Here is a 15393-nt window from a genome sequence, read left to right on the forward strand (position 1 = left end):
CACCAATGCATCTACCTTGTCGCCGAACTTACAAGAGAAAATGACCTCATCCTTGGGTTTCCCGGACAGCCATCGAATCTGATAGGAGATGAATTTTATATTCTTGGGATCTGCGGACTTGAAGAGCTCCTTGATAGGCACGTGGACTGCGCCGATGTCCTTGTCGCCGAGGATGCGATCGCAGACAAGCTTGACATCAAGGGGGAGGCGGTGAGCTTGTTGCTCCACAATCTGAATGAGCGGGACTCATTGTTCGGGATGATGAGCCAAAGCAAGCTCTTAATCTGAAAGAGGTCGGCAGCTAAGTATTTTTATCACCGGACTATAACCACACCATGGAGCAATAGAGGGAGATAAGAAGCGAATTGGCTACTTGTTGGACCGTGGGGTTTAATGTTGGCACACCGAGAAAGGGGTTGAGGCTGAGTTGAGGAAGTTTGCACTTCTTGAGGTTATTAGGATTCATGATAATTCTTTTGTCAAGCTCGATGTGCATTTTTTTTTATGATATATCAAAATGCTTAACATGACTCTCCTTTGAATTATGCTGTTTGAGTTTGTTAATACATAATTAACAAACTTGTACAACATAATTCTTCTCAAAAAAAAAAAAAAGTCATGTTAATGTACATCGAGCTTGAACAAAAGAATGATCATAAATCTTGATAACCTTAAGAAGCGCAAACTTCCTGAACTCAGCCTCAGCCCCAGCCCCTTCACGAGCTTGACAAAAGAATGATCATAAATCTTCATAACCTCAAGAAGCGCAAAGTGCAAACTTCCTGAACTCAGCCTCAACCCCTTTCTTGATGAGCTAACCTTTCAAAACCCCATGATCCAAGAAGAAGCGAATTCGCTTTATGGTCATCTCTTTTTGTTGCTGCATGCTCTTATTATAGCGCAAACTTCCTAAACTCACCCTCAGCCCCTTTCTTGATTAGCCACCTTTGAAAATTCCATGATCCAAGAAGAAGCGAATTTGCTTTATGGTCATCTTTTTTTGCTGCTCCATGCTTTGATTATAGTCCGGCGACATAAATACTCCGCTGTCGGCAAAGCTTATTCTGCCTCATTAGCCCAAATAACCATTCCCGCTCTTCTAGATTATGGAGGAACAAGCTCCTTCACCGCCTCTCCCTTAAAGTCAAGCTCATCTGCGAGCACATCCTTAGCGACAAGGACGTCGGCACAGTCTGCGTCCATGTCAAGGAGCTCTTTGACCCCGTCGACCATAAGAATATGAAATTCATCTCCTATCAGGTCCGACAACCCTCCGGGAAGCCCAAGTGAGTTCGGCGACAAGGTTGATGTGCTGGTGTTGGAGGTGTCAAAGAAGGGTGAGCCCGTGACGGCTTATCTAGTAGGAGGACTCTCCCCGTTGTCGTATGATGCCTATCCACTTCAGGCACCGAGTTTGTTCAAATCAAGTTACCCTCCAGAGTAGGGCTGTCAATTCCGACACGACTCTATAACACGACTCGAAACCCTCACGAAATAAAACGGGTTCAACCCACACGATTAAAAAGCAGGTCGATAGTGAGTCAACTCACCATGACTCATTTAATAAATAACAAATTACATATAAGTTATTGACAAAAGATGATTTAACAAATACATCATTTAAATATTAAATTAAACATATAAGGATTAAATCTTACAAACAAGGACAATAAGTTCTCCACTTGCCACATGTCATGAGTTAATTTACTTTTTTATCCTTAACTAATTCTTTTGACTTCTAATCCCTTTGTAAGGATTAAATCTTACAAATAAGGACAGTCTGCTCTCTACTTGCCACATGTCATGAGTTAATTTACTTTTTACCTTTAACTACATCTTTTGACTTCTAATCTCTTTATTTTCATTTTTTTTTCCTGAGAATAATCCCCTTTATGTTACTTTTTCCCCCTCAGAATAATCCGTTTATGTTACACCCCACATCTGATGTACCCTTTTTACTGAGTTACACGAATTTCTATATGTTTACCGTTCGCGGTTATAATTTTAACGTTTAGGGGGTGGCTAAAAATTGACTTTTTATGGGTTAATAATTTGAGAAAATTTCCTTCATTAAAGTTGTAGAGGACGTTAAACCGAGCGCGTGCATATGTGATACGTAAAAATCGGAGTTCGTATGCAAAAGTTATGAGTGAAATACGGAAGTTACTATTCATGATAAAATTTTTGATAAATATAGAAAGTTACCGGGTAGGTTTCCAAAACCGGAAACCCACCTCTCTTTCTCTCTCCTCTCCCCCGACTCTTCCCCTTCCCTTCGGGTTTCTCTTCTTCCCTTCAATTCTCCACTTTCCGGCCACCAACCGGCGTGCAGCCGGTCACCACAGGGACGCCTCAACCCTCTCTTGACACTAGTGACCTAGGATTTTGGAGTTTTGGCCGTGAAAGTCCAGATTGAAGCAAGGATTGCTCCGGTTGCAGTTTTGGGATTTCGCCGATTTCCGGCAATTCCAGCCACCTCCGGCCACCAGGTTAGCATCGAAGGTTCGGTTTTTGATGGAGATCATTTCCCCTAAGGTAGTTTATTCCAATTTGCATTGTGAAGGTCGAATTAACGATTTTTCATTTCTAGGGTTCTTGAGGTTTCGGGGCTTTTCTTCACCGGCTTGATTCGACTACTTCAAGGTAAAATTGGATTATGTTGCAGTTGGGAAAGTTGTTAGGTCTGTTGTGTAGATGCTAATGCCGGAATTTGGTGGTCATCGGAGGAAGTGGTCGTCGGCGCGTGGACGCCACGCGCTGCCACTGTAGGTGGCGCGTGGTGGCGCGTAGAGCTGCGTTTTAATTGTAGTTTTAGTTCCATATATCCTATAATGATTGTAGAATTCGATGTATGAAATTTGGTGGAAATCGGAGGAATTACGAATTGAGTTTAAATAATTAATTATCGATTTTCGTGAGTTCGATCGCCGAATTTCTTTCGGATTCACTTTAGATATTACATCGAGGTTAATGTTGGAGTATTAAGGATGGATGTTGGAGAGAGTTGGGGAGTTGGATTTTAGGAAGGCGGATGTTTTGAATTTCCATTTCTAAGTATCGTAAGGTTAAAAATTTCGTCCTGTGAAATATATATATTTATGAATGTTATTCGTACAGGATGAGAGGAGTCTCCATACGAGGAAAATCACGAGCGACGTCAGGATTGACCGCATATTGTGAGTGGACTTTTATTTTCAAGGATTGATGCATGCAATCATTTATTTGCCTCCGAATGATAAATTGCTTATCGTATTATATTTTCGAATTTCATGATTGATCTCTGATATTATTTTTAATTTATGCGGATTCAGAATTTATACCATTTATTTTATATTTATTTTCAGCTAATTGAGATTATTATGAGATTTACGAAATAAGATTTCGATGAAGTAAAACTTTATACTTATTTATACCTTATTTATTTTGAACTTGAGATGATCTTGGTGTGCGGTGCCACGTCTTTGTACACTTGGATTCTTATTTCGTGAGATATGTGGGGAAACTATACAGATTTATTGGCTTTCGACGATCTTCTTCCTCACCATACGCGGGTCATGTGATTAGGTCTCCTCCTCACTTACTTTGTGTTTGTGAGTAGCAGTTGAGGTAACTTTCTCCTCCTCACATGGGTGGTAGTCGAGGTAATGTTCTCCTCCTCGCACAATCTATGTGTGAGTGGTAGTTGAGGTTATTAGTTCTCCTCCTCGCACAATCTATGTGTGAGTGGCAGTCGAGGGTAGGTTGAGCCTGAGGGGCTCCATTCCCGTATGGTGAACTCTTTTCCCCATATCTTTATGTTGTTGTTCTGGACTAGCGGGGCTAGTCGGTTTTCTTGAGCGGAGCTTCTCGTGGTTTTCTTAATTGTTGCATGCATCGGGAGTTTTATTGACATAAATGTGGAAAAGTATAAACTCCTTTTCCTTTCAATTATTTATTTTTGTCCACTCACGCTAACGTTTTTATATACTTTTCCCTGGGCCCTTCGGTTTCAAATGCCCAGATTGCAGTATTGCTGCTCAGTGTACGAGTGTGAGCCATAGTGACCGCACCTGCTTCTGCCATCACATTTTGTAGGTTACCTGTTTAACCTACTGCACTCCTTGTCCATTTATATTCCTAGAATGCTCTGATTACTAAGGGATATGTGACCCAAACTTGTATGAATTATATTTGAGGTCTATGACCTAACTTTGGTGATTGTAGTAACTTTTACCTTTCGGAGATTATGTATGATGTTATTAGCTTTGAGATGGGATTGGTTGAATTTGGGAGCAGGGTGGCTCCAGGAGTTATGGTTGGATTATTAGAAGTGAATTTTGGTTTTCTACAGGATTTTGGGTTATCCATTTATAAGGGAGGTTATGCCGAATTTTTTTTTGGTAAATCTCCTTTAGAGGTGGGTCCCGCATGGCCACTTCGAGTTCCAGGGTGGAATTCGGGGTGGGTCTTGTCAGTTTATGTTTAATTTTTTTTTCTTCTTAGAATAATCCGTTTGTGTTACTTTTTTTTCTTGACAATAATCCCTTTTATGTTACTTCACAAAACCTCATTCTCCTACTAGTCTCATCTCATCGCCTAATCCTGCTATTGCACTCGCTGCACTCATACTCGTTCAGTTCTGCTACTGCACTTGTACTCGTGTTCTGCTACTGCACTCATCATCACCTAATCCTGCTACTGCACTCGTCCAATTCTGCTACTGCTGTCGCTGCACTCATACTCGTCCAATTCTGCTACTGCACTCATGCTCGTCCAGTTCTGCTACTGCACTCGTCATCGCCTAACTGCACTCCTCCAATCCTGCTATTGCACTCGTTGCACTCATACTCGTCCAGTTCTGCTACTACACTCGTCATCGCCTCATCTTGCTATTGCACTCATCCAATCATGCTACTGCAGTCATGCTCATCCAGTTCTGCTACTACCCTCGAACTCGTGTTCTGCTACTGCACTCGTCATTACCTTATCCTGCTACTGCACTCGTTACACTCAGCATACTTGCAGAATTAATGAACAAGAAATCTTAAGACTTGATAACTATGTACATATATTAATAAAAGACTATCCAAGTTGATTTCAGTGTAAATAAATAAACTCAAAGAATACTCACATAAAGCATATTCACAAGGACAAAGCAAAGGTAGTCATATTGCTCTTGATCTGCTTCCTCTCCCCTACTATTGTTAGTGCTCTTGGCTTTGGGTTATCTGATCTTGAATTTGTTCACAAACAAATTCAAAAACAGAAAGAAAAAAAAAGAACAAATAGGAAATCACTATAGTAGTAAAACACAATCAATCAAGAACTAATACAATAGCAAAATACTTCACACTTACTACAAAACTAACGCTCCAATTTGGTGTTTCGATTATGAGTTGGAAAGGAGATACTCTATTTCAATTCTTGACATGTATGTCTGAATCTTAATATTTTCTTATAAATTTCATTACACAATGTAAGGCGGCTTTCATAATATAAGAACATGAAACACTATGAAAGCCCAGAATAACAAGCATAATGGCCAATCTTGATATGAGTTGGAAAACAACTTTGTACTGGAAGTACCAATTCGTGAACCTATCCAAACAAAACCATGGAAAGCCACTAGGCATTTTCACAAGGCCTAGGCTAAGCTACTACACTGATCAGCACCTATAATTCAGAATGCTTAACATAGAAGATGAAAATGGAAAATAAGCCATTCGTTGGTACACTACTTGATTAAAAGTGGCAATTACATTATTCTTGTTTCGACACGCCACACCCATAAAAGCCCAGAAGAGTCACTTCGGCACCTTTCACGAGCAACCTAAGCTACATGAACTTGTTAAGATTATGGGTGAATGAACAGTTGCATCAAGTAGTAATGCTAAACACAGAAGAAAATTATCTAAAATAAGCAGTAGACGTACCTAATTTTGGTTGAAACATACCAAATTCTTACATGTTATTCGAAAACGAAAAGCCCTTTAGGATTGCCTACATTGAATTTCATAATAATAATCATAGAACACCAAGCAATTAAGCTGCATAATACAATTTTATTTACCCTAATCACACTTAGAACACACTTAATTACAGATAAGCCTGATTAACCAGAGATCTCAATTGACCTGACATAGACCTTCTTGGCCTCCTCCTTGGGCACCGTGACGTTGAGGACTCATGCCTGCTGTGCTCGACCTGGTGCCACGTCTCAGTCTTCTCTTCCACATCGTGCTTCCGCTCTCCGATGACCTGAAGAATCTTGTCGTCCTCCACCTCCACCTTGACCTCGTCCTTCCGCAGGCCCGGCACATCAGCCTTGGACACGTGCGCCGTCGGCGTCTCCTTCCAGTCGATGTGCGCGTGGGTGAACGACGCCGTTTCAGATTGCGACAGGATGGAGCAGAAGGGCCAAGGGTCATGGATGGGATTTGGGGGTTGGTATTGGCATTGTGGCATACATGTAAATATTTCATCAAATTGAGCGTTTTGGTCATTTTACATTAAAATTAGGAGTCAGACTTGCATTATTTGGCTTTTAGGCCTAGGCTCATGTCCTTATTTGTATAAATCTTTTTGGAAATGAGTTTTCTGTGTTCATATATTTGGTCATGTGCTACTAATTACATATAAGTTATTGACAAAAGATGATTTAACAAATACATCATTTAAATATTAAATTAAACATATAAGGATTAAATCTTACAAACAAGGACAATAAGTTCTCCACTTGCCACATGTCATGAGTTAATTTACTTTTTTATCCTTAACTAATTCTTTTGACTTCTAATCCCTTTGTAAGGATTAAATCTTACAAATAAGGACAGTCTGCTCTCTACTTGCCACATGTCATGAGTTAATTTACTTTTTTACCTTTAACTACATCTTTTGACTTCTAATCTCTTTATTTTCATTTTTTTTTTCCTGAGAATAATCCCCTTTATGTTACTTTTTCCCCCTCAGAATAATCCGTTTATGTTACACCCCACATCTGATGTACCCTTTTTACTGAGTTACACGAATTTCTATATGTTTACCGTTCGCGGTTATAATTTTAACGTTTAGGGGGTGGCTAAAAATTGACTTTTTATGGGTTAATAATTTGAGAAAATTTCCTTCATTAAAGTTGTAGAGGACGTTAAACCGAGCGCGTGCATATGTGATACGTAAAAATCGGAGTTCGTATGCAAAAGTTATGAGTGAAATACGGAAGTTACTATTCATGATAAAATTTTTGATAAATATAGAAAGTTACCGGGTAGGTTTCCAAAACCGGAAACCCACCTCTCTTTCTCTCTCCTCTCCCCCGACTCTTCCCCTTCCCTTCGGGTTTCTCTTCTTCCCTTCAATTCTCCACTTTCCGGCCACCAACCGGCGTGCAGCCGGTCACCACAGGGACGCCTCAACCCTCTCTTGACACTAGTGACCTAGGATTTTGGAGTTTTGGCCGTGAAAGTCCAGATTGAAGCAAGGATTGCTCCGGTTGCAGTTTTGGGATTTCGCCGATTTCCGGCAATTCCAGCCACCTCCGGCCACCAGGTTAGCATCGAAGGTTCGGTTTTTGATGGAGATCATTTCCCCTAAGGTAGTTTATTCCAATTTGCATTGTGAAGGTCGAATTAACGATTTTTCATTTCTAGGGTTCTTGAGGTTTCGGGGCTTTTCTTCACCGGCTTGATTCGACTACTTCAAGGTAAAATTGGATTATGTTGCAGTTGGGAAAGTTGTTAGGTCTGTTGTGTAGATGCTAATGCCGGAATTTGGTGGTCATCGGAGGAAGTGGTCGTCGGCGCGTGGACGCCACGCGCTGCCACTGTAGGTGGCGCGTGGTGGCGCGTAGAGCTGCGTTTTAATTGTAGTTTTAGTTCCATATATCCTATAATGATTGTAGAATTCGATGTATGAAATTTGGTGGAAATCGGAGGAATTACGAATTGAGTTTAAATAATTAATTATCGATTTTCGTGAGTTCGATCGCCGAATTTCTTTCGGATTCACTTTAGATATTACATCGAGGTTAATGTTGGAGTATTAAGGATGGATGTTGGAGAGAGTTGGGGAGTTGGATTTTAGGAAGGCGGATGTTTTGAATTTCCATTTCTAAGTATCGTAAGGTTAAAAATTTCGTCCTGTGAAATATATATATTTATGAATGTTATTCGTACAGGATGAGAGGAGTCTCCATACGAGGAAAATCACGAGCGACGTCAGGATTGACCGCATATTGTGAGTGGACTTTTATTTTCAAGGATTGATGCATGCAATCATTTATTTGCCTCCGAATGATAAATTGCTTATCGTATTATATTTTCGAATTTCATGATTGATCTCTGATATTATTTTTAATTTATGCGGATTCAGAATTTATACCATTTATTTTATATTTATTTTCAGCTAATTGAGATTATTATGAGATTTACGAAATAAGATTTCGATGAAGTAAAACTTTATACTTATTTATACCTTATTTATTTTGAACTTGAGATGATCTTGGTGTGCGGTGCCACGTCTTTGTACACTTGGATTCTTATTTCGTGAGATATGTGGGGAAACTATACAGATTTATTGGCTTTCGACGATCTTCTTCCTCACCATACGCGGGTCATGTGATTAGGTCTCCTCCTCACTTACTTTGTGTTTGTGAGTAGCAGTTGAGGTAACTTTCTCCTCCTCACATGGGTGGTAGTCGAGGTAATGTTCTCCTCCTCGCACAATCTATGTGTGAGTGGTAGTTGAGGTTATTAGTTCTCCTCCTCGCACAATCTATGTGTGAGTGGCAGTCGAGGGTAGGTTGAGCCTGAGGGGCTCCATTCCCGTATGGTGAACTCTTTTCCCCATATCTTTATGTTGTTGTTCTGGACTAGCGGGGCTAGTCGGTTTTTCTTGAGCGGAGCTTCTCGTGGTTTTCTTAATTGTTGCATGCATCGGGAGTTTTATTGACATAAATGTGGAAAAGTATAAACTCCTTTTTCCTTTCAATTATTTATTTTTGTCCACTCACGCTAACGTTTTTATATACTTTTCCCTGGGCCCTTCGGTTTCAAATGCCCAGATTGCAGTATTGCTGCTCAGTGTACGAGTGTGAGCCATAGTGACCGCACCTGCTTCTGCCATCACATTTTGTAGGTTACCTGTTTAACCTACTGCACTCCTTGTCCATTTATATTCCTAGAATGCTCTGATTACTAAGGGATATGTGACCCAAACTTGTATGAATTATATTTGAGGTCTATGACCTAACTTTGGTGATTGTAGTAACTTTTACCTTTCGGAGATTATGTATGATGTTATTAGCTTTGAGATGGGATTGGTTGAATTTGGGAGCAGGGTGGCTCCAGGAGTTATGGTTGGATTATTAGAAGTGAATTTTGGTTTTCTACAGGATTTTGGGTTATCCATTTATAAGGGAGGTTATGCCGAATTTTTTTTTGGTAAATCTCCTTTAGAGGTGGGTCCCGCATGGCCACTTCGAGTTCCAGGGTGGAATTCGGGGTGGGTCTTGTCAGTTTATGTTTAATTTTTTTTCTTCTTAGAATAATCCGTTTGTGTTACTTTTTTTTTCTTGACAATAATCCCTTTTATGTTACTTCACAAAACCTCATTCTCCTACTAGTCTCATCTCATCGCCTAATCCTGCTATTGCACTCGCTGCACTCATACTCGTTCAGTTCTGCTACTGCACTTGTACTCGTGTTCTGCTACTGCACTCATCATCACCTAATCCTGCTACTGCACTCGTCCAATTCTGCTACTGCTGTCGCTGCACTCATACTCGTCCAATTCTGCTACTGCACTCATGCTCGTCCAGTTCTGCTACTGCACTCGTCATCGCCTAACTGCACTCCTCCAATCCTGCTATTGCACTCGTTGCACTCATACTCGTCCAGTTCTGCTACTACACTCGTCATCGCCTCATCTTGCTATTGCACTCATCCAATCATGCTACTGCAGTCATGCTCATCCAGTTCTGCTACTACCCTCGAACTCGTGTTCTGCTACTGCACTCGTCATTACCTTATCCTGCTACTGCACTCGTTACACTCAGCATACTTGCAGAATTAATGAACAAGAAATCTTAAGACTTGATAACTATGTACATATATTAATAAAAGACTATCCAAGTTGATTTCAGTGTAAATAAATAAACTCAAAGAATACTCACATAAAGCATATTCACAAGGACAAAGCAAAGGTAGTCATATTGCTCTTGATCTGCTTCCTCTCCCCTACTATTGTTAGTGCTCTTGGCTTTGGGTTATCTGATCTTGAATTTGTTCACAAACAAATTCAAAAACAGAAAGAAAAAAAAAAGAACAAATAGGAAATCACTATAGTAGTAAAACACAATCAATCAAGAACTAATACAATAGCAAAATACTTCACACTTACTACAAAACTAACGCTCCAATTTGGTGTTTCGATTATGAGTTGGAAAGGAGATACTCTATTTCAATTCTTGACATGTATGTCTGAATCTTAATATTTTCTTATAAATTTCATTACACAATGTAAGGCGGCTTTCATAATATAAGAACATGAAACACTATGAAAGCCCAGAATAACAAGCATAATGGCCAATCTTGATATGAGTTGGAAAACAACTTTGTACTGGAAGTACCAATTCGTGAACCTATCCAAACAAAACCATGGAAAGCCACTAGGCATTTTCACAAGGCCTAGGCTAAGCTACTACACTGATCAGCACCTATAATTCAGAATGCTTAACATAGAAGATGAAAATGGAAAATAAGCCATTCGTTGGTACACTACTTGATTAAAAGTGGCAATTACATTATTCTTGTTTCGACACGCCACACCCATAAAAGCCCAGAAGAGTCACTTCGGCACCTTTCACGAGCAACCTAAGCTACATGAACTTGTTAAGATTATGGGTGAATGAACAGTTGCATCAAGTAGTAATGCTAAACACAGAAGAAAATTATCTAAAATAAGCAGTAGACGTACCTAATTTTGGTTGAAACATACCAAATTCTTACATGTTATTCGAAAACGAAAAGCCCTTTAGGATTGCCTACATTGAATTTCATAATAATAATCATAGAACACCAAGCAATTAAGCTGCATAATACAATTTTATTTACCCTAATCACACTTAGAACACACTTAATTACAGATAAGCCTGATTAACCAGAGATCTCAATTGACCTGACATAGACCTTCTTGGCCTCCTCCTTGGGCACCGTGACGTTGAGGACTCATGCCTGCTGTGCTCGACCTGGTGCCACGTCTCAGTCTTCTCTTCCACATCGTGCTTCCGCTCTCCGATGACCTGAAGAATCTTGTCGTCCTCCACCTCCACCTTGACCTCGTCCTTCCGCAGGCCCGGCACATCAGCCTTGGACACGTGCGCCGTCGGCGTCTCCTTCCAGTCGATGTGCGCGTGGGTGAACGACGCCGTTTCAGATTGCGACAGGATGGAGCAGAAGGGCCAAGGGTCATGGATGGGATTTGGGGGTTGGTATTGGCATTGTGGCATACATGTAAATATTTCATCAAATTGAGCGTTTTGGTCATTTTACATTAAAATTAGGAGTCAGACTTGCATTATTTGGCTTTTAGGCCTAGGCTCATGTCCTTATTTGTATAAATCTTTTTGGAAATGAGTTTTCTGTGTTCATATATTTGGTCATGTGCTACTATGTAATTTTCTATTTAATAAATTGGTTGGTCACGGGTCAACCCGTCAACACGAAGTGAACCCGTATAACTCGATTATGCTATACTTCTTCTTGAAATTTTGGACATTGGGAGTATTTGATCATAGGATTATTTAAAATATTTTGCTTTATAATTATTGGATTTAATTATTTATGAATTATGTATAATTATTTATATTCTTCGTCTTGTGGAGTTTTTAGTGAATTTAATCAATTTATGCATTTTTTTAGTTAATGGGTTGCATTGTTAACTCTTAAATGGGTCATTTTGCCTAACATGACACGACCTATTTATTAAATGGGTTAAGCGGGTTGGAAACGGGTAACCCGTTTAATAAATAGGTTGAGTTTGGATTTAAATTTATGACACGATTATTAAATGGGTTGGGTTTGGGTTTATATCTTGTGATATGACAAATACCTTGACCCGACACAAATCCAACCCGACACGACCCATTGACAGCCTTACTCCAGAGAGAGTTGGAGAGCGAAGTTAAATTTAGAACAAAATTCAGTTTGCCTCCTCCAACTTAATTAGGGGCAAACATCATGTTAGTCCTTGATCTTTTTTTTTAATCAAGATCACCCCTGAACTTCCTAAATGCATCATTCGTGTCCGATTCTCAGAAATTCATCCAATTGTGACATCAGATGGTGACTTGGCACCAACAAGCATGTCGCACTGTTCATCGTCTGAACCCCCAATAAGGGCAAAATAGACATATCACCTGTTAAACTCAAAACCCAGTCCCCTCGGATCTTCCATCTTCGAATTTTTCTGAGGCGTTTCACTACATAAACCTCACACTCTCTCTCTCTCTCTACCCTCACCTTCTCCCCCTTCTCTCCCGACGAAAACTAACTCCTCGACTGTGGCTCCACCGTGAACTCCACCTTTGACGATGGTCACAACTTTGTTCTGGACTCGTCCACTTCAGCTGCTCAAAATCTTGGGCTTTGAGGGCTCAGAAGATTGAGTTGCGATCGTCTGAGAAGGACCCATTGAAGGAATTAGAGGTACGAGTTGATATGTTGGAGGATCCAGTAGATGAAGATGAAGAAGAAATTTAGTCCGATTTGCCGAAGGGCTTGAAGCTGTAATCGGACCTTAGGAGAGCCGAGATCCGAGATGATTTTTTTAGAGCTTAATGGAAGGGTTATCTGGCGTCCCTAATTGGAGCATATTGTAGTTTGGAGGTTTCGGCGGCGGTCCGGAGGTTCAGATGTGGTCGCTACAAAACATGCTTTGCTTTTCATTGTCTTGCTTCAGTACACCCCCAAACTTCTTCGAGTCTTACTGAAGAGTGTATCAATTATGGTTTTATGGATATATATGAAATTCGACCGATTTGGGTTGGGTTTGACCGAGGTTGGAGTCGCTGACTGACAAAGAGAGAGAGAAGAGAGAGATGGCTATGTATCTATGAATGGAGTTGATGCTGGAGCAGCTTACAATCCTCAAACCGTTAAAGAGATTTTCAGAGATTTCAGGGGCTGCAGAATTAGCTTGATCAAGGCCCTAACTACTGGTCTTTTACCTATTCCTTTATTCAATTTCTGCTCAGTAGCTTCTACTTTGCCTTTTGAGAACACCCTGAAATGTAATTGATGATTATGGGGTTTATGTTGATTTGAAGTTGAATTTTGAATTGGAAATTACCCTATTTTTGTCTCTTATTGGGTCTAGCTTCTTTTGAATTTGGTTTCTGAGATAGCTCAGGAAGTAAAACTACCAAATTTGGTTTCTTCTCATAGTTGTCTTGGATTTTAACTTGGTAGTTTTTTTTTTCGTTGTAGTTTAGTAATGCAATACGTGTGCATGGCATTGTTAAAATGTATGATAGTTGCTAGGGATCTGTTTCCTGATTAGGCCGAATATGTACAAGCAGGTTTATGCTTCGGGCGCTTTTGTTATGGTGTATGTAATAACTTGGTAGTGACACAGTGAAGTCATGAATATATCTATGGATATTCATTCCTTGATTCCCCTCAAAAATGCAATGTAGAGATTGGGCTCTAATTGTTCTATGTTTAATTTTGTTTTTTTCTAGTTCAGATAAATATTAATTTGATTATAAAGTTTGGTGATATTCGGATACTTTTTCGATGATCTACTATTTATTATTATTGTGGTGAATTATTTGTTGAAATAATTATTTAATTTGTTATAGAAAATGCATGTGTTTGATGATCTTTCTTTTAAAAACATTTTGGAAGGAAGAAAACCACAAATGGACATGATCTTGTTAAGAGAAGACCATGGTGTTGGAAAATATGGACTTCACGTTATCTCATAGCATTAAGTAAATGATAACTGATTTAGTTTAAGATAAATAACAAGAAATATAATGCTTTAACTCTATCTAGTTACCTATTGAGAATGTATATCTCTTAATAGGAGTTAGAAATTCAAGTTAACTTTACCTGGTTAACATCAAGTTAATGTGATAAACTTAAGTCTCCTAATCAATAAGTTTAGGCAAATAACATGGACTCTTTTATGGAGAGAGGACTCTTTGGATTGATGCCTATATATTAGCAGGAGAAGTCCCTGCCTCTACTATGAGTAACAAGCAGTTCATTTCCATAGAGTGAGGTTAAACAGTAGTAGAAGGGAGAAGACTTTTCTTGGTAAGTTGTTGTGGTTATCATCTGCAGAAATGGATGTCAACATGGTTGCCGTTGGTCAGACTATCTTGGATGGAATCAAGAGTGTGGATGCAGGTGGGTGTCCCAATAAAATTAGGAATTCTCTTCTGCAGATATCTTGTTCATACGTTTATGTAATTGAGTATGTGTTTGTGTATTTATGATTTGATCTTTACGTTGTGATGATTAAGTTGCTGCATCATGGTTTTAACACATGGAGCTTTGAGCACGCCGGGATATGCTAGTCCCATACGCCGGCGTCCCACAGATTGACAAGCTGTCTTTGAATACCTTGACACTTTGGGTGAGGGTCACCAACATTATGCTGGCGTTTCAAACAGAGATATGCATATGTTTGGTGGGAAGCTCACTCGGTAGATAACAAGACAAGGATAAAGGGGAGATGTTTATTGGTCGGGTGCGCATTCTGGTGGAGACGAATTTGTCGTAGCCAATCATATTCAAGAGGAGTTTCACTATTGAGGATGGTGTGACCCTAGATTTGGATTTGTTTTCTTCAAAAATCTGGTTTGGCGCTGTCGTACTTGTGACTTGATTACCTATGTTAATTGACTCTGTTATGGACTACTACTTAGGACCTGTAGAACCGCGCTAGTCTAGCATGCGAGAATCTTGAGAATGCGTTGACTAGAGTTCCGGCCTCTCCTTGTGCAGTTGCAACTTCTGGACGAATGCTAATTTTCAAGGCTAGATTCCTCCTTCACCAGCTTAGCAGCCACTTGGAGACTGTGCTTTTTCTGTTCCCAAACCGCGACAGAAGATTTTGATCTAAGAACTTAAGTCCCCAAGTTTGAGTGGAAGCAGTACCCAAGTAAGGCAACGTCGACCAAAGGAAGAGCTATGAGAGTCGTCTCCAAAGAAGTCTCGACTCAGTCTCGTGGTGCGTCGTTCAATCCTATAAGCGGTTAGTATGGGCCTCACCATTATTATAAGTCACTTCCAAAGCGTGGAAAGCCAAGAGGTAGCAAGAACAAAAGCAAAGTGCCTAAAAGTGGATCTGAAGTGAACAAGGTATCTTCGAAGAAACACAAGATCAATGTCTCTAAGAAGAAAGCAGGGA

The 15393-nt window shown here is 39.9% G+C and overlaps 1 protein-coding gene and 1 long non-coding RNA gene across 3 annotated transcripts in view; one reads left to right on the forward strand and one right to left on the reverse strand.

Moving 5' to 3' along the window:
• Nucleotides 1-15393, forward strand: part of LOC112191442 — a 40232-nt gene that overhangs the window by 9223 nt on the left and 15616 nt on the right. The window lies entirely within an intron of this gene.
• LOC112191445 lies at nucleotides 4738-6496 on the reverse strand. Of its 2 annotated transcripts, none has more exons than XR_005808947.1 (3): nucleotides 5739-6496; nucleotides 5111-5207; nucleotides 4738-4974 (listed from the first exon to the last, which is right to left on the reverse strand). It is a non-coding gene; the product is annotated as an uncharacterized LOC112191445 (long non-coding RNA). The 2 variants fall into 2 exon arrangements; XR_005808948.1 differs by having other exon boundaries at nucleotides 5111-5212.

This window comes from Rosa chinensis, chromosome 3 (genome assembly GCF_002994745.2).
Source record: "Rosa chinensis cultivar Old Blush chromosome 3, RchiOBHm-V2, whole genome shotgun sequence".
NCBI classification, from domain to species: Eukaryota; Viridiplantae; Streptophyta; class Magnoliopsida; order Rosales; family Rosaceae; genus Rosa; species Rosa chinensis.